The 18,895-nt window shown below is 38.5% G+C and overlaps 1 long non-coding RNA gene across 3 annotated transcripts; it reads right to left on the reverse strand.

The window, feature by feature from the left end:
- Nucleotides 1-3,124: 3,124 nt before the first annotated feature.
- On the reverse strand, nt 3,125-5,761 carry LOC111609277. 3 transcript variants are annotated; one of them, XR_002753034.1, is made up of 5 exons: nt 5,668-5,761; nt 5,420-5,570; nt 5,242-5,334; nt 4,536-4,908; nt 3,125-4,433 (listed from the first exon to the last, which is right to left on the reverse strand). It is a non-coding gene; the product is annotated as an uncharacterized LOC111609277 (long non-coding RNA). The 3 variants fall into 3 exon arrangements; XR_002753035.1 differs by having other exon boundaries at nt 3,125-4,164; nt 4,259-4,433; nt 5,242-5,570; XR_002753033.1 differs by having other exon boundaries at nt 5,242-5,570.
- Nucleotides 5,762-18,895: the final 13,134 nt, after the last annotated feature.

Here is an 18,895-nt window from a genome sequence, read left to right on the forward strand (position 1 = left end):
TTTTTCATCCAACGCACTGATACACATGGGATTAGTTTGGCCCTTTGAAATGAAGCATACTGAAAACTTCAAAATAAAAGCCTTGAATATTTTTACATCACATAACTGCTCTTTAGAGCATTATATAACTGGTTCAACCCAATGACTATTAGACATGGGATTAGTTTAGCCCTTTGAAATGAAGCTTAACAAAAATTTCAAAATAAAAGACTTGAATATTTTTACATCATGTAATTGCTCTTTTGAGCATTATATAACTGATTTAATCCATTGAGTGTTATACATGGGATTTGTGTGGCCCTTTGAAATGAAGTTTAACAAAAATTTCAAAATAAAAGCCTTGACAAATTTTACATCATGTAATTGTTCTTTTTGGATTTTTTTCTTTTTTACTTTTTCATCCAAAACACTGTTACACGTGGTATTAGTTTGGCCCTTTGAAATTAAGCATACTGAAAATTTCAAAATAAAAGCCTTGGATATTTTTACATGACATAACTGCTCTTTTGAGCATTATATAACTGATTCAACCAAATGACTATCAGACATGGGATTAGACTTGTCCTTTGAAATGAAGCTTAACAAAAGTTTCAAAATAAAAGCCTTGACATTTTTTACATCATGTAATTGCTCTTTTTGGCTTTATGTGACTTTTTTTTATCCAAAGCACTGTTACACAATGGAATACTGTGGGCATTTAAAATTAATCTTACTGCAAATTTCAAAATAAAAGCCTCAATATGCCCCTGAGGTTAGTGCACCGCAGCAGGCGGCGCAATAATATTATTCTGCATTATGTTTTTCTCTCAGGTTGCTAATGCTAATGAACTGCGCAAGGCAGTTCATTAGCATTAGCACTAGCGTTTTAGCTTAAATAAGCTATTAGCTATTTATTTTACTTATTAGCCGTGTTTAGTATACTGAATGGAGTAAGTCAATTATAGAAAACATCCTAGTGATGTCCCACATGCTACTGACAGCAATCACGCTAACATTAGCATTTTTGCTAATTTTAGCTGATACACTTACTTTATCATACTGGATGGTGCACGTCCATGTTAGTAAACATTCTTGTGAATCTCCTCATATGACTGCAGCTTTCTTTAGCATTGATGCTAATTTCTAGCATCAGAACGCTGGGTCCAAACCGACGGGCACACTTTGACAGGCCCCGGTTAAATTTCTTCAGGAATTTTCTAGTTAACAGCTTTTATAGCCTATAATAACATTATATACGCTGTTAATGACTTATTTTAACTGAGATACTTCGCTTTGAAAATAATTAAACTTTAAGACTAAAATGGAAGAGGAAAGAATACAGCAAACTCAAACCCCGAATCACACGTCACAGAATGACGTCAATGACCGCCTGAAACAGTCTTTGAATGTAATGTAGGCCTTCTGCGATCATTTGGTCACTAATCATTTTCTTTGTCTTGCAGGTAAATGCTTGTAAACACAAAAGCCATTAAAGATAGGTTATCCTTTCTAAAATGGACGAGCATCGCTATGCAGGATAAAAAGAGAATTTTTAGTCCGGGTCTTTATTTAAAGGCCTGTATGAAAAGGAGGAGGATATGTGGCCTCTGATTGGCTCAGCTGGTTATTGGTATTAAATGACGGCAATCTGTGTCATGTGACTAAACTTTAATAGTCACGTGACATTTGATATAGCTATATGATGTTGCTATATAGAAATAGATATTTAAATCTTCATCACTGTATTTTTTATACAGTCTTTGAATGTAGACTGTATAAAATCTGCATTTTATACAGTCTATTTGCGATCATTTAGTCACTTTGTCTTTTCTTTGTCATGTCAATATTTGTAAAAACAAAAACAAAATATTCTACCAGTTTATAAAATGTATAATTACATTACAAAAAAATGTCATTACAGGAAATCTTAGTGACAGGGCCTATAAATGAAAGTATATATAATTAAACTCAGGGGCGATTCTAGGATCTGACCTTTAGGGCTGCTGAGCCCCCAGCAGGGATAAGACCCATGAAAAGATATTTGTTTGTTCAGTTTTCTAAATCTAACTGCTTATTTACATACATTCACAAACAAAATAAAGAGACATGTTGTCAGAATAAAAGAACAATGTTCATTTTACTCAAACATAAACCTATAAAGAGTAAAATCAGAGAAACTTTTCATTTTTTCCAGAGGTGTATATACTCAGTTTGAAATAAAATCTCAAGATTACATCATGCCTGCCAACATCTGCTAACATTAATGAGTTCAATCAATGCATTTTTATGACAGGCTAAATGTGTCTTGGGCATTGTGATTCTTGATATTTTTTGTTCAATGGCTCTTTTGTTCTTTTTTTTGTAAATAAGATTCTTAATCTTTTATTTCTGGCCAGTGTTCACTCTTTTGTTTGTCCATTATTCTTTTCACACCCATATTTCCCATGTTTTGTCCTTTATCTCTTTTTTCATGCAGCTCTCCATGTCCTGTTAGTTCCTCCCAGCTTAGATCAGCTTGATCTGTTTCTTTAGACTCAGTGGGAACAGAATGAATGTGAGAAGAGATTCTGAATTTGAGGTTATTTTTAAACCATAAAAGTTGATCAAACTTTAATGTTTTCTTTTGTTTGTTTTTATATGACTTGACCTCAGATAACTTGTTTGTACCAGGCTTCATGCCAACGAGTTTAAATAGCATAAAAAAGGAAATCAAATGATTGTCCTTCTGCTCTAAAGCAGATTTATCATCTCAAATGATCCAAATCTGATATCTGAATAAAACCAAAGCAGTGACGGCAAAAAAAGCTTTTATTGAAATTTCTTACAACTTAATGTTATTTCACTCTATGATCAGCTTAATTACTTTCCATGCTTTCATAAATCAAGTAAAAGTTACACAAAAGACTAAACAGAATACAAAAACCTCCAAAATACACCATGACATCATAATTAATAAAAATAACATGACACTGCGAAATATATACAAAAAATTTAATATCTTCCTCATGCTTTCACAAATCAAGTGAAAGTTACACACAAAATGAAACAGAATACAATAAGTCCTAAAGTACATGTGTTATATTACATCATAATACATAGAAATAACCTGACGCTGCAAAATATTGACATTCTTTAATATCTTCCTCCTGCTTCCTGTCCTGTAAATAAACACCATGATTTTCACACTGTTGTGAGACTTTTCTTTAGCATTGTGATGACTGTGAAATATAAATTTAATCTTTAAATGTACACATTTGTTCAATTTTTACTCTTCAGAAACCAACAAAATGTGTGTTTATACACTGAGCAGGAGCCACAATGATCTTTTGTAATTCCATCAGATTATGCAGCATATCTTCTTCGTTCCACACATTACATACACATTATTACATAAAAACATGCTACCATGACTTTTTTTAACAATATTAGTTTCTGGACAGAGGAAATGAGCTGAACACATTCTTCAACAGGTTCAGTCCAGGAACAAGCTCATCATCTTCCTCTCCTGTCTGCAGCCAGACAGATTTCTCATCCTCCTCTGACCCACAGCTTTCCTGTCAAACCTCAGATGTTCCATATTCCACCTCAGTCATGGACTCTTCTGCTTCCACAAGTTTGTCTTTAACCACATCAGGAGACGCTGCTGCTCCCTTTGCCTCCACCTCCAACTTTTCTGTATCTAGAAGTCAGGTGAAGAAGCAGCCGGAGAGACTGAACAGGAACGAGGCTGCAGGTCCAGATGCTGTCAGTCCCAGATTCCCTCTGTGGGATTCTGCAGCATCTCTTCAACCTTTGCCTGACCCAAGAGGAGGTTCCGTTGTTGTGGAAGACATCCTGTCTGGTTCTGGTACCGAAGAAAAGTCACCCATCAGTCATAAGGCCTGTAGATCTGTTGCCCTGACGTCCCACATCCTGAAGGTCCTGGAGAGACTCCTGGTGGCCCACTTGAGTAAGCAGACGATCACATATCAGGACCCCCTGCAGTTTGCTTATCGCCGTGGAGTTGGAGTTGATCAGACACCTGCTTCAACAAACCCACTGTCATCTGGACAAAGCAGGCAGCACAGTGAGGATCAGGGTCTTTGGTTCCCAGGTGCATTGAACACAAATCAGCCTGATCTGCTCTGTTAGAAACTCCAGAAGACACAGGTGGAGGCCTCAACAATCACCTGCATCTGTGACTACCTGACAAACAGACCACAGTTAGTGAGACTGAAGGACTGTGAGTCTAACCAGGTGCTCAACAACATGGGAACACCACAGGGCACTGTACTCTCACCGTTCATTTTCACCCTCTATTGTTCAGACTTCCAGCACAAGTCCGACTTCTGTCATCTACAGAAATACTCAGACGACTCTGCAGTTGTTGTGTATCAGAGGAAGACAAGAGGCTGAGTACAGAGATCTGGTGGATCACTTTGTGGCCTGGTGAGGGAACAATCATCTAATCTTGACTGTAAACAAAACAAAGGAGATGGTTGTTGATTTCAGGAGAAACAGGAAACCCTATTTCCATCATGGGAGAAGATGTGGAGGTGGTTCAGGAATATAAATACCTCGGTGTTCATCTGGAACACAGACTGGACTGGAGACACAACAGAAGGCAGGAACCACGTGGACAAGCCGTCTACAAAAAGAGACAGAGCAGACTGCACTTCTCCAGGAAGCTAAGATCCTTCAAGGTTTGCAGCAAGTTGCTGCAGATCTTTAAGTCTGCTGCTGAGAGTGTCATCTCTTCTGCTATCATCTGTTGGTGCAGCAGCATCAGAGCCAGGAACCTCAAAAGGCTCAACAATCTGATAAAGAAGGCTGGATTGGTTCTGGTTCTGTTCTGGAGATGACTGTGGAACCTCTGGAGATGACGCAAAGAAAGACTCTTCAGAAGAGTCAAGAAAGCTATGGACGACTCTGACCGTCCTCTTCATGAGTCTGTATGGGGAAAACAGAGTATCATCAGTCAGAGGCGTCTTCAGGTTTGCTGCAACACAGACAGCTACAAAAGATCTTTCCTGCTGACAGCAATCAGTCATCTGCAAAACTCTTTGAAGAATCTGAATTAATGAGCTGCAACTACATTTCATTTCCCTTTGGGATCAATAAAGTCAAAGCATGTTTGGGTAATTCTTGCACACTACTCAAAGTTTGATAGAAAAAAATATTGAACAATTGGAAGTTATGGTGGAAACATTTTTGTGGTTTCAATGAAATGAAACAAAAAATGTAAAAAGATAATGAAGTTTCGCTTTTCCTGTGCAGTTTCACCTGTTTGCAGCTCGTTTTGCTGTTTGCTGAGCGTTTGCAGTTGTCGTCCACAGTTTCTGATCAAGTCATTATCTCCTCAACCTTCACCATCATCTGTTACAACCAGTAGATCAGTAGATGGACAAAGTAACCTGCTGTAAGTGTTGGTCAACTCATGCTTGGTTTGTTATTGAAGGACCTGCTTCACATGGTCCTTCTTTATTCTGTGTCCTCAGGTGTCCCCCTGTTGCATCAGGAAACTTCATCTTGGGATTTCCAGCAGGATTTTCTGAGTCCCTTCAGTCCTCTGTGTCTTCTCTTTCCTGATTGGTCCAGTGCTGCTGGTGATGCTGGAGAATCATCACATAATAATACACACATTCCTTAATCTCTGTCTAAATAACAGATGATTAAAGTGAATTCCTGATCAAGTCATCAGGTCCTCACCTTTTCCACAATCTGTAACAACCAGTAGATCAGCAGTTGGAGCAGGTCGTCTTCTTTAATTGTTGGTCAACTCAAGTTGAGGTACATGAGTTGACGGAGAAATGAAATAAAGAGAAAAGACATCAGAGTTTAAAAAAAGAGAACATGGACAGAAGAAAGAACAGCTTTGAAATTTCATCTTAATTTCATCCATATTTAAAATTGTTAGCTGGGTAAAAATAAGTTTTCTTACTTTTTTTCTCAACAGGGTTCTCTTCTCTACCTCCACCTTACTGGTGGTGTTGAAGGTGGAGGTTTACAGGTGGAGCATGTCTTCTTTAATTGTTGGTCAACTCAAGTCATGGTACATGAGTTGACGGAGAAATGAAATAAAGATAAAACATAACAGGGTTAAAAAAACAGAGAATATAAATCTGCAGAAAAAAGAAAAATTTTGAAATCTGATCTCAATTTCATCCATATTTAAAATTGTTACTCGGGTAAAAATATGTTTCTTACTTTTTTTGTCAACAGGGTTCTCTTATCTTCCTCCGTCTGACTGGTGGTGTTGAAGGTGGAGGTTTACAGGTGGAGCAGGTCTTCTTCTTTAATTGTTGAACAACTCAAGTCAAGTGACATGAGTTGACGGAGAAATGAAATAAAGAGAAAAGACAACAAAGTTAAAAAAAAGAGAACATGGACAGAAGAAAGAACAGCTTTGAAATTTGACCTCAATTTCATCCATATTTAAAATTGCTAGCCAGCTAAAAATAGGTTTTTTACTTTTTTTTGTTAACTGGGTTCTCTTATCTTCCTCTGTCTGACTGGTGGTGTTGAAGGTGGAGGTTTACAGGCTGACGAGATCCAACCTGGAATGATCAGAGAATCAGAGATCTGCCACCAGCATGATGTGAAGGTAGAATGCAAAAACTTACAAGCGGTGTGAAAAACAAGGGATCCAGAAGGCAGGAACCACATGGACAACGATGAAAGAATCCAGCGATGAGCAGCTAAAACCTGAAAGATTAAAAACTGGGAGACTGGATTAGTAGACGAACAGGACAGAATAATTTACTATATTGGAAAGCAGCGTGTAGGGAAGCACCACTATTACACCCTGAAACAGGACGGAGTTGAGAGGAAAACACAAAGACGAAGAAAAGCCCCGGTGCAAGGCGCTACCTAAGGCTTCCTCAGTCCTGCCAGAAACCTTAACATCTAAAATACTAAATTTAGCAGCGGAACAAAGGAAAGCCCCGGTGCAAGGCGCTACCTAAGGCTTCCTCAGTCCTGCCAGAAACCTTAACATCTAAAATACTAAATTTAGCAGCGGAACAAAGAAAAGCCCCGGTGCAAGGCGCTACCTAAGGCTTCCACAGGCTTCCTAGAAACCCAATGGCTTTAATAAAAAACATGAGAGAAATGATGATGTCCTAATGTGACTTCCCAAATAGGTCTTCAGTTTTTACCGATCCCAATCTAATCAGAGTCACTTGACAAGACGTAGTGAGGTCTAAAAAACACGTGTCTGGAACTCTCTCTTGCTGTAATTCCGCTAGATGTTGAAGGTATTGCTTCCTCTTCTGTGTCCTCTTCAGTCCCCATCCAGAAAAAGAAGTCAGGGGATGACAAAGTTGAATTTTCAAAGTGTATTGATGGTGAAGGACTGAAAACGAGGGGGTGACAGAATGGGATCCTCATCTGGCGACATTGGTGAGAGACTGAAAACACTGGGTGACAAAATGGTATCTTCAAAGTGCGTCGGTGTTGAGGGACTGAGGACGGGGATGACAAAACCAGGATCTTCAAAGTGCGTCGGTTGTTGAGGGACTGAGGACGGGGATTGACAAAATAGGATCCTCATATGGCGACATTGGTGAGAGACTGAAAACACTGGGTGGCAAAATGGGATCTTCAAAGTGCGTCGGTGTAGAGGGACTGAGGACGGGGGATGACAAAATAGGATCCTCATAAGGAGACATTGGTGAGAGACTGAAAACACTGGGTGGCAAAATGGATCTTCAAGGTGCGTCGGTGTAGAGGGGACTGAGGACGGGGGATGACAAAATAGGATCCTCATAAGGAGACATGGTGAGAGACTGAAAACACTGGGTGGCAACATAGGATCTTCAAAGTGCGTCGGTGTAGAGGGACTGAGGACGGGGGATGACAAAATAGGATCCTCATATGGAGACAGTGGTGAGAGACTGAAAACACTGGGTGGCGAAATGGGATCTTCAAAGTGCGTTGGTGTTGAGGGACTGAGGACGGGGGATGACAAAATAGGATCCTCATATTGGAGACATTGGTGAGAGACTGAAAACACTGGGTGGCAAAATGGGATCTTCAAAGTGCGTTGGTGTTGAGGGACTGAGGACGGGGGATGACAAAATAGGATCCTGATATGGCGACATTGGTGAGAGACTGAAAACACTGGGTGGCAAAAATGGGATCTTCAAAGTGCGTCGGTGTAGAGGGACTGAGGACGGGGGATGACAAATAAGATCCTCATAAGGAGACATTGTGAGAGACTGAAAACACTGGGTGGCAAAATAGATCTTCAAAGTGCGTCGGTGTAGAGGGACTGAGGACGGGGGATGACAAAATAAGATCCTCATAAGGAGACATTGGTGAGAGACTGAAAACACTGGGTGGCAAAATGGGATCTTCAAAGTGCGTCGGTGTAAGAGGGACTGAGGACGGGGGATGACAAATAGGATCCTCATAAGGAGACATTGGTGAGAGACTGAAAACACTGGGTGGCAAAATGGGATCTTCAACGTGCGTCGGTGTAGAGGGACTGAGGACGGGGGATGACAAAATAGGATCCTCATATTGAGACATTGGTGAGAGACTGAAAACACTGGGTGGCAAAATGGATCTTCAAAGTGCGTTGGTGTTGAGGGACTGAGGACGGGGGATGACAAAAATAGGATCCTCATATGGAGACATTGGTGAGAGACTGAAAACACTGGGTGGCAAAATGGGATCTTCAAAGTGCGTTGGTGTTGAGGGACTGAGGACGGGGGATGACAAAATAGGATCTTCAAAGTGCGTTGGTGTTGAGGGACTGAGGACGGGGGATGACAAAACAGGATCCTCACACGACGTCAAAGGTGACAGACTGAGGACAGGTGGTAACTCAATAGGATCGTCATATTCCGTCTTTTGGTACGGAAAGGACAGGACACTATACTTGGTCCTCTTGGCTGGGGGCTCCTCATCAGCATCACTGTTCTTTGTCCTCTTTCCATGTATGCCAGTCACAGATGTCACATGAGCCGCGTCCTCTTCCAAACCTACCTGATGATGTTGCAAGGTACCGATAGGTCTGGACTTCTCTGGACGCAAAATGGGCTCTTCCTGTTTGTCAAGTCCAGATGGGAATTCCACTGAATTACAAGGAGCCATGTCTTCTTGGGGCTTCTGAGCCACCCCAATGTCTTGTATATATTTGAAATTGTGGGGAAGAATCTCAGGCAGCTGCGACGCAACATCTGCAAGGACCACTGTCAGATTACTGTCACCGGAGCCCAGATGATCAACTGTTGATTTCAGGAGTTTCAATGCATGTTCAAGCACTCCCATGCCCCACAGGAATTTAATGTTTGGTCGAAGGACCTGGACAACCCGAAATCGGGATCTAAAGTCATCCTGGTCTCCATTACCTACCTCGTCTTCACTGGAGCTGTTAGTAGAGCTACCACTGGAGCTGGTAATATTGCTATCAGTGGAGCTGGTAGAACAGTCCACAGACTGCGGAGGTGAACTATACTTCAACTCCTCTCCATGGTCTTCAGAAACCATGTCGGCTTCATTTAACCACAACTTACCGTGTTCCTTACCATTATCTGGACGTCCCTCCAACGTTGGGTATCCATCTGCTGGAAGCGCCATGGTATGGGCTGTGAAGAAAAGAACAAAGCCAAAAAAGCTATAAATCTGTATCTTGGAAAAAATCACAAAAGTCCAAAGCAATGTTTAGAGGGAACACTGAAATACCAACAATACAATAACCCAGCTTTGTGATTAGCAATATTAATGCTATGCCAGATGTGATTATACAACAAGAACGGGAATTAAGAGATAAAATAAATAAAGCTTATCTTTAGTCACACAAAATAAACAGCAAAAAACACAATTTTACATAAAAACCAGAACAAACTCTAAAGCTCAGTGATCAAACACGTATAAACCATCAGCACTCAGACAAGCAAACTTGCAGCTTCATCTTGGTACCAATCAATCATTAAACACAATAAATCAAAATTACATTTATTGGTAATTCATCCCTAGCCATAAACTCTTAAAATAAAATAAAATCCTGCAACAAAATGGATTCACTAAAAGTAATTTTCTCAAACTAAAGTAAAGTGTTTTCCAATCACCACTATTAATATTGCTGACTCTTTCTGAAAATGTAATCAGCGTGAAAATATATTACAGCTCCAAACATGCAAAGGACCAACACAGCATTTCGTAAACAACTAATTATTCAAAACTCCTCTTTCTTAGAAAAAGCAAACTAAGCAATAATGGTTTAGTAAATACAAACTAAACAACTTAGAAATAATACAGGACAAATATGTATCTAAAAACCTTTCTAATATTCAAGTATTAAGGTTTTATTTCAAGCAACGTATCCAAGGAGACCAAATGTGTTATTGAGGCATTTTTTGAAACCTGGACCAGACACTGACTACTTATTCCAAAGATCTGAATAAAACAAAACGGATCTTCTAAACCAGAAATAACTTTTTAAACCACATAAACAACGTCAAACCCCTGCAATCCCTCCAAGATTTTAACTAACAAATGAATCACAACTGGACCAACTGAAACTGAGATGATTGTTTTTCTAATGAATTTTAACATTCACTGTTAACATTCAAGTGACTTCTGAAAATGATACGTCACTAAAATGCAATGGAACAAAAGGCTGTTTTTCTGGTCTTGAGTAATTACAATAAACTAAATAATTTAGTTACTTTGTGAAATCAACAGGCACACATTGATTGTTCTTTAATGACTTTTTATAAGAATAAAGCTGTGTGTTGTTATTTAATCAATGTATCCATGGAGACTACATAGAACACATTTTTCACAAAGCTGGAGGACGCGCATGTTTGCAAAGTGTTCCTTAATTTTTTATTGAAGTCATTTTAAATAATGTCACCAATGTATCCATGGAAACTAAATATGTTTGTCTAGGCATTTATCAAAAAGAAAAAAAGGGCAAAGAACCATCCAGTTTACCAAGAATTGGAATCCAAAGTTATCAAAGATGATTTTCACAAATAAATCATTATTTTGTTTGTGAAAATTAGTTTTGATTGATGATCACTACGACTATACACGATTCATTGCCTATTAATGGTCTATCATTAACGAACACACACACTTACAATGCTTATTACTGGGGCGACAGTGGTAGGAGTTTGCCCTGCAATGGTCCGCCTCTGTCGTTGTGTCCTTGAGCAAGACACTTCTCTCACCTTTAGCTGGAGTTTATTGCTGGCACCATACAACATCTGTGGCTACAATCCATTAGCTTATAAACATCAGTGTGTGAACGCGTACATGAATGGAAATTTTATGGAAAGCTTCCTAACAAACCGTTAGTCTGATGTCATTACCATGGAAACCAAGTATGTTTGTCAGGGCATTAAAAAAAAAAAAAACACTACATCAACATGTCCCTATCTTGAAAAAATAATGAAACTAAACAATTGAAATATAGGTTATTATAAGGGTAAACACTATTTTTTAAAATGTTTTTAAAAAACATATTAAATATTTAAGGCATTTCATTTTGCGTGTCCATGGAAACTGAGTGTTTACCACGGCATTTTTCAAAAAATAACGGTCAAAAAACAAGCTAATTTTTCAGGAATTTGAAGTTAATTGAACTAATTTGACTATAATTCAGTAAAATGCATATATTTCTTAAATTATTACACCACAGTTTAACATTCCCGACATTTCCAGCGAAATTCAGTAAAGAAAAAGGCTCATTAGTTAACTAGTTAGTTAGATCTATGCTAGCAAAGAATGCTACTCGTCTTTTTTTCTACAGCAGTCAGTATTTCTTTAAAACACACACGAACGCAAAAATAAACTAAACAAGTCACTAATATCTTAGTAATAACTTGCTTTGGTTTATTAAAAATAGTAGAAGAATGATTTGAACCTTCCAGCTGGTCACCCTGCTGCTTCTTCTCCCGGTCAGGAAACGTCTTTCGCAGGTTTGGTATCCACGGGTTTCTTCAGCAAGTGCGAATTTCAGCAAGTTCTTCTTCAGCAAGTTTTGCGCAGCAGATTCTCGACAAGCTCAAACCTTCCGAGGCTGTAAAGGCTCCTTCAGGCGTCTCTGTCAAAAGTCCCGTAGCAAAGGGGAAAGAACTCAGAAGGTCGGCGTCATTTATAGGCTCGAGGACGCTAACGTCGTTGCCATGACTTCCATTGACGAACGCACGCGCTGGTGCGTGAGAGAAATTGGACCACAAATAACGGAGATTTTTTTTTTCTTTCGAAATGTTTTATTGTTACTTGGGACGTTTTTTAAAACATGGCATTGTACAGTTATACATAAATTTTTACTTATCTGTTAATAAATACAATTCCTTAATTAAGTTAAACTAAAAGAGGATAAGAACAAGGACATTAAAACAATAACTCTGTATGTTTAAAAGTTGAGCAGGACCGGGGTGACTCTTTACGAAGTTCGGAGCCGTCCGGTTCTTCCAAGCAGCGCTGCTGCTCAGAGGGGATCCCCGCCCTGAAGCTCCTTCCCGCCTGCCTCACCCGGGGAGCCAGGCCGCCGCTGCTGGGACCTCCGTCCGTGAAGCGCCGGATCCTTCGTTCAAGGAGGCGATTCTTCTTTGTGGCTGTGTCCATACTTTTATAATGTATAACTACCTTATACATTATAAAAGTGTTATTGGGGCCTGCCCATAGCAATGCATAAGGAGAGCAGTACTGACTTGTGAAGTCAGCAGCATGTGGGACATCACTAGGATGTTTTCTATAATTGACTTACTCTTTCAGTATACTAAACACGGCTAATAAGTAAAATAAATAGCTAATAGCTTATTTAAGCTAAAATGCTTAAATAAGCATTTAACTGTATTTCTGAGCTCTGCATACACCATTTTCAGTGACGTGCGGTCAGGGGAGGCAGGTGAGGCTCTGCCTCACCTGTAATCATGGAAAAATAATAATGATAAAATCATTTATATTGCTATTTTCACCCTGTGGTTTGTACTATACCTATTTTTCATTTAATTTAAAAAAGTTCAGATTATTTTTTCTTCAAAATCGCTGAATTTCTGCATTTTCCCATTCAAACGCTCGGAAGCGAAGCTGGTGAGGCAGCAGCGAGCTGAGCCTCACCTGGGATTGCGCAACCTCTCGCTAACTGCACTGGCTGCCATTCTGAGAGCATGATCCTCCTGTCTGTACGTCGCCAATAAAATGGCTAAAAAACATTTCATGTATGAGCTGATTTTCCATAATTTAGCTTATGTATATAATGTACAGTGTTGTTTTTTTTTGTCACCAATTGTGTGCGTAACGTGTTTCATGTGCTGAAGAGCGATCAGAAACGAGGTGAGGCAGGCAGTTCTCCTGCCTCATGGCAGGGGGCGCTCATGATCCCAGACATTGTGACTCCACAACTGCAGAGTAAGATACTGTAAGCGAGCTAGCCATGCAGCTAGCCATACAACAAGGTCAAGTGCAGCGATATATTTATAGTTTTCTCCTCTTACCACAGCAATTAATTAATAATCGCAAAATAATACTAAAACAATACTACTGCAACAGACTGAATGTTCTGCTTTTTGCGTGGGAAATATTTGAGTGTTTTTTATTGTGGCGTTGTTGTCAGTTGCTATGGCAACGAGTCTGCGCGTAGCTGCGCTGATACCGAGAGCGACAAAAGACGTGGTTTTGAGTTGTACTTTAACGGTTTTCCCTTCGCTGTGGAGCACAGCACGAAATGAATAATATCTACATGTCCAAGTTTGATTGAGTGAACGGAAATAGTCTTTTTGCCCTCCAGCGTTGTCCACATGCGCGAAATTTCCTTATGTAAACAATAACATGCAGGGGGTCTATATTTGTACATCTGAATATGATTAAGTCAGTGCCTCACCAGCTATGAACCTCACCGCACGTCACTGGCCATTTTTGTCTCATCACTGCAATTACTGTGAGTGAGCTACAAATATGAATCGCGGTACTATGGGAGAAGACAAATAGTCCTCTCAGATGCTTCAAACCGTTTTTCAATACGTCTCTCGGTTCCTGAACGGCAAGGAGTTGTTCAGGCTGCTTTTTCCATGCAAACCAATGGGGTGTCTCACAAAGATAGAAATCTTTTTCCTCCTCTCTGTGTCACACACACATGACAGTTAGCAGAGGATTGATAACCATAGCAACGGAACACAGGATGCGATTGGCTGCTGGTTAGGACTACAAATACGCATCACTGTAGTTCTAATCAACACTCAGTTAAAACAGAGGGCTGAGCTGCCATTTAGAGCTACAGGCTGTTTTGGCTAGTAAATAACGGATTTAACCCAAACACTGTTAGACATTTTAATTAGTGTGATCATTTAATATGAAGCTTATGTTTTTTTTCAAAATAAAAGCCTCAATATCCCCCTCAAGTTAATGCACCGCCTATGGCGGTGCAATAATATTAGCATGCATTATATTTTTCTCTCAGGTTAGGGAACTGCCTTGCGCAGCAAGGCAGTTCATTAGCATTAGCCTTTTACCTTAAATAAGCTATTAGCTATTTTCTTACTTATTAGCCATGTTTAATATACTGAGTGGAGTAAGTCAATTACAGACAACATTCTAATGATATCCCACATGCTATTGACAGCATTTAGAGAAAGATATGTTCAGCCTGCTTTGATCAGAAAAACTAACTGCTTCAAACAGTTACAATTCTGTCTCCCTCTCTGTCTCACTCACATGACAGCTAAGCTGCTCTTTAGAACTACAATGACTGAAGGTTAGAACTACAACATGGCGGACACTCAGTGCCTACAAAAGAGGTCTGAGCTGAATGTCAGAACTACAAACATGGAGGAACTGTCAGTTACTACAGAGGAGGACTGAGCTGGCCTTTAGAACTACTTGTGTTTTGGGCTTTTTATAACTGATTTTACCCAATCATTGTTACACATGGGATTAATGTGGCAATTTAAAATTAAGTTTAATGAAAATTTCAAAATAAAAGCCTTGAATATTTTTACATTATGTAATTGCTCTTTTTGGCTTTATTTGACTTTTTCATCCAACGCACTGATACACATGGGATTAGTTTGGCCCTTTGAAATGAAGCATACTGAAAACTTCAAAATAAAAGCCTTGAATATTTTTACATCACATAACTGCTCTTTAGAGCATTATATAACTGGTTCAACCCAATGACTATTAGACATGGGATTAGTTTAGCCCTTTGAAATGAAGCTTAACAAAAATTTCAAAATAAAAGACTTGAATATTTTTACATCATGTAATTGCTCTTTTGAGCATTATATAACTGATTTAATCCATTGAGTGTTATACATGGGATTTGTGTGGCCCTTTGAAATGAAGTTTAACAAAAATTTCAAAATAAAAGCCTTGACAAATTTTACATCATGTAATTGTTCTTTTTGGCTTTTTTCTTTTTTACTTTTTCATCCAAAACACTGTTACACGTGGTATTAGTTTGGCCCTTTGAAATTAAGCATACTGAAAATTTCAAAATAAAAGCCTTGGATATTTTTACATGACATAACTGCTCTTTTGAGCATTATATAACTGATTCAACCAAATGACTATCAGACATGGGATTAGACTTGTCCTTTGAAATGAAGCTTAACAAAAGTTTCAAAATAAAAGCCTTGACATTTTTTACATCATGTAATTGCTCTTTTTGGCTTTATGTGACTTTTTTTTATCCAAAGCACTGTTACACAATGGAATACTGTGGGCATTTAAAATTAATCTTACTGCAAATTTCAAAATAAAAGCCTCAATATGCCCCTGAGGTTAGTGCACCGCAGCAGGCGGCGCAATAATATTATTCTGCATTATGTTTTTCTCTCAGGTTGCTAATGCTAATGAACTGCGCAAGGCAGTTCATTAGCATTAGCACTAGCGTTTTAGCTTAAATAAGCTATTAGCTATTTATTTTACTTATTAGCCGTGTTTAGTATACTGAATGGAGTAAGTCAATTATAGAAAACATCCTAGTGATGTCCCACATGCTACTGACAGCAATCACGCTAACATTAGCATTTTTGCTAATTTTAGCTGATACACTTACTTTATCATACTGGATGGTGCACGTCCATGTTAGTAAACATTCTTGTGAATCTCCTCATATGACTGCAGCTTTCTTTAGCATTGATGCTAATTTCTAGCATCAGAACGCTGGGTCCAAACCGACGGGCACACTTTGACAGGCCCCGGTTAAATTTCTTCAGGAATTTTCTAGTTAACAGCTTTTATAGCCTATAATAACATTATATACGCTGTTAATGACTTATTTTAACTGAGATACTTCGCTTTGAAAATAATTAAACTTTAAGACTAAAATGGAAGAGGAAAGAATACAGCAAACTCAAACCCCGAATCACACGTCACAGAATGACGTCAATGACCGCCTGAAACAGTCTTTGAATGTAATGTAGGCCTTCTGCGATCATTTGGTCACTAATCATTTTCTTTGTCTTGCAGGTAAATGCTTGTAAACACAAAAGCCATTAAAGATAGGTTATCCTTTCTAAAATGGACGAGCATCGCTATGCAGGATAAAAAGAGAATTTTTAGTCCGGGTCTTTATTTAAAGGCCTGTATGAAAAGGAGGAGGATATGTGGCCTCTGATTGGCTCAGCTGGTTATTGGTATTAAATGACGGCAATCTGTGTCATGTGACTAAACTTTAATAGTCACGTGACATTTGATATAGCTATATGATGTTGCTATATAGAAATAGATATTTAAATCTTCATCACTGTATTTTTTATACAGTCTTTGAATGTAGACTGTATAAAATCTGCATTTTATACAGTCTATTTGCGATCATTTAGTCACTTTGTCTTTTTCTTTGTCATGTCAATATTTGTAAAAACAAAAACAAAATATTCTACCAGTTTATAAAATGTATAATTACATTACAAAAAAATGTCATTACAGGAAATCTTAGTGACAGGGCCTATAAATGAAAGTATATATAATTAAACTCAGGGGCGATTCTAGGATCTGACCTTTAGGGCTGCTGAGCCCCCAGCAGGGATAAGACCCATGAAAAGATATTTGTTTGTTCAGTTTTCTAAATCTAACTGCTTATTTACATACATTCACAAACAAAATAAAGAGACATGTTGTCAGAATAAAAGAACAATGTTCATTTTACTCAAACATAAACCTATAAAGAGTAAAATCAGAGAAACTTTTCATTTTTTCCAGAGGTGTATATACTCAGTTTGAAATAAAATCTCAAGATTACATCATGCCTGCCAACATCTGCTAACATTAATGAGTTCAATCAATGCATTTTTATGACAGGCTAAATGTGTCTTGGGCATTGTGATTCTTGATATTTTTGTTCAATGGCTCTTTTGTTCTTTTTTTTGTAAATAAGATTCTTAATCTTTTATTTCTGGCCAGTGTTCACTCTTTTGTTTGTCCATTATTCTTTTCACACCCATATTTCCCATGTTTTGTCCTTTATCTCTTTTTTCATGCAGCTCTCCATGTCCTGTTAGTTCCTCCCAGCTTAGATCAGCTTGATCTGTTTCTTTAGACTCAGTGGGAACAGAATGAATGTGAGAAGAGATTCTGAATTTGAGGTTATTTTTAAACCATAAAAGTTGATCAAACTTTAATGTTTTCTTTTGTTTGTTTTTATATGACTTGACCTCAGATAACTTGTTTGTACCAGGCTTCATGCCAACGAGTTTAAATAGCATAAAAAAGGAAATCAAATGATTGTCCTTCTGCTCTAAAGCAGATTTATCATCTCAAATGATCCAAATCTGATATCTGAATAAAACCAAAGCAGTGACGGCAAAAAAAGCTTTTATTGAAATTTCTTACAACTTAATGTTATTTCACTCTATGATCAGCTTAATTACTTTCCATGCTTTCATAAATCAAGTAAAAGTTACACAAAAGACTAAACAGAATACAAAAACCTCCAAAATACACCATGACATCATAATTAATAAAAATAACATGACACTGCGAAATATATACAAAAAATTTAATATCTTCCTCATGCTTTCACAAATCAAGTGAAAGTTACACACAAAATGAAACAGAATACAATAAGTCCTAAAGTACATGTGTTATATTACATCATAATACATAGAAATAACCTGACGCTGCAAAATATTTGACATTCTTTAATATCTTCCTCCTGCTTCCTGTCCTGTAAATAAACACCATGATTTTCACACTGTTGTGAGACTTTTCTTTAGCATTGTGATGACTGTGAAATATAAATTTAATCTTTAAATGTACACATTTGTTCAATTTTTACTCTTCAGAAACCAACAAAATGTGTGTTTATACACTGAGCAGGAGCCACAATGATCTTTTGTAATTCCATCAGATTATGCAGCATATCTTCTTCGTTCCACACATTACATACACATTATTACATAAAAACATGCTACCATGACTTTTTTTTTTAACAATATTAGTTTCTGGACAGAGGAAATGAGCTGAACACATTCTTCAACAGGTTCAGTCCAGGAACAAGCTCATCATCTTCCTCTCCTGTCTGCAGCCAGACAGATTTCTCATCCTCCTCTGACCCACAGCTTTCCTGTCAAACCTCAGATGTTCCATATTCCACCTCAGTCATGGACTCTTCTGCTTCCACAAGTTTGTCTTTAACCACATCAGGAGACGCTGCTGCTCCCTTTGCCTCCACCTCCAACTTTTCTGTATCTAGAAGTCAGGTGAAGAAGCAGCCGGAGAGACTGAACAGGAACGAGGCTGCAGGTCCAGATGCTGTCAGTCCCAGATTCCCTCTGTGGGATTCTGCAGCATCTCTTCAACCTTTGCCTGACCCAAGAGGAGGTTCCGTTGTTGTGGAAGACATCCTGTCTGGTTCTGGTACCGAAGAAAAGTCACCCATCAGTCATAAGGCCTGTAGATCTGTTGCCCTGACGTCCCACATCCTGAAGGTCCTGGAGAGACTCCTGGTGGCCCACTTGAGTAGGCAGACGATCAC

The sequence above is a fragment of the Xiphophorus maculatus genome, chromosome 7, assembly GCF_002775205.1.
Source record: "Xiphophorus maculatus strain JP 163 A chromosome 7, X_maculatus-5.0-male, whole genome shotgun sequence".
In the NCBI taxonomy this organism is placed as follows: Eukaryota; Metazoa; Chordata; class Actinopteri; order Cyprinodontiformes; family Poeciliidae; genus Xiphophorus; species Xiphophorus maculatus.